This window comes from Bison bison, unplaced genomic scaffold (genome assembly GCF_000754665.1).
Source record: "Bison bison bison isolate TAMUID 2011002044 unplaced genomic scaffold, Bison_UMD1.0 scf7180017864360, whole genome shotgun sequence".
Taxonomy (NCBI): domain Eukaryota; kingdom Metazoa; phylum Chordata; class Mammalia; order Artiodactyla; family Bovidae; genus Bison; species Bison bison.
The window spans coordinates 262,235-263,266 of NW_011494932.1; the positions used below are offsets into that span (position 1 = coordinate 262,235).

At 55.2% G+C, this 1,032-nt stretch overlaps 1 protein-coding gene across 1 annotated transcript in view; it reads left to right on the top strand.

Annotated features, from left to right (window-relative positions):
• The window catches only part of IDS (iduronate 2-sulfatase), a gene marked incomplete at its 5' end in the record, with an annotated part of 19,156 nt that overhangs the window by 8,866 nt on the left and 9,258 nt on the right, over positions 1 to 1,032 (top strand). The gene's annotated exons all lie outside the window — the stretch shown is intronic.

Sequence of the window (1,032 nt, forward strand, 5' to 3'; positions counted from 1 at the left end):
TGGCTGGGGCCCCAGGGTGGAGATAAAGCCTGGGTGACCCTCACTGATGGGAGATGATGTTGAATCCAGGTGACAGTCTGTCAGGTGGAGGGTGGTTGGCGACTCCTGTGCCAGCTGAAACTCTGGATTTGCTGGTCCTGGTGAGTCCCCTCTGTGGGAAAGCTGACACATGTCCCTGTTGGTGTCAGGAGGTGGCTTAGTGAATGGGGCCTTGGTGCAGAGGGAGCGGGGCACGTACACGGCCAGCGCTGTCCAGCTGCTGTGTCTGGGGTCCATTTGTCATGATGTGGGGGTAGAGCAATTCCAGAGTTAGAATCCTTGTGCTGACTTTCCAGCCCCCCTTCCCTGAAGTGCAAAGTGGATGTTGAGGACACTCTTTCTGGAATATTCCATATGTGGCCCTGCCCTTCTGTTACACATGAACACTCCATCAGGCCCTCTACATGGGAAGGCAGACAACAGTGTTTTCACACTGTCTTCCTGTTGGAATTGCCAGGTGTGCTTTGTGGGAAATGCAGGTTCTCGGACTCCACTCCCAGCTTCCAGCTCTCTGAGTCAAAGTGGGGCGAGAACACCATGCAGCCCACAAGTTTTTATGGGAATTCTGATGCAGGCGGCCCAGGAAGACACTGAAAACACGATCTCCTTCCTTCCCGTGAAAAAGGCAGGGGCAGAGTCAGGCCAGCAGACACTTTCTGCTCCAGGAGCCACTTGGGCTGAGAGTCTGGGGAGGGTGCACCGTAGGCAGCTTGTTGGAGAGAATGTGGCTATGATCTCCTGCCAGGTGACAAACGGCCCAGAGGAGAGGCCTGCTCATGGCCGCCCTTAGGGTTGAGTTGTATCCCTCAGGAAGATCTGTGACAGTCCTGACCCCCAGGTCTTCAGAATGTGACCTTGTTTGGAAGATGTAACATGGGTGAGCTCATGCTGCCATAAGCCAGGCCCACATCCACTGTGACGGGTTCTCATTAGAAGAGGAGAGAGACAGGAGAAGGACTCCATGGGTGGCTAGGGCAGAGGCTGGAGCCCTAG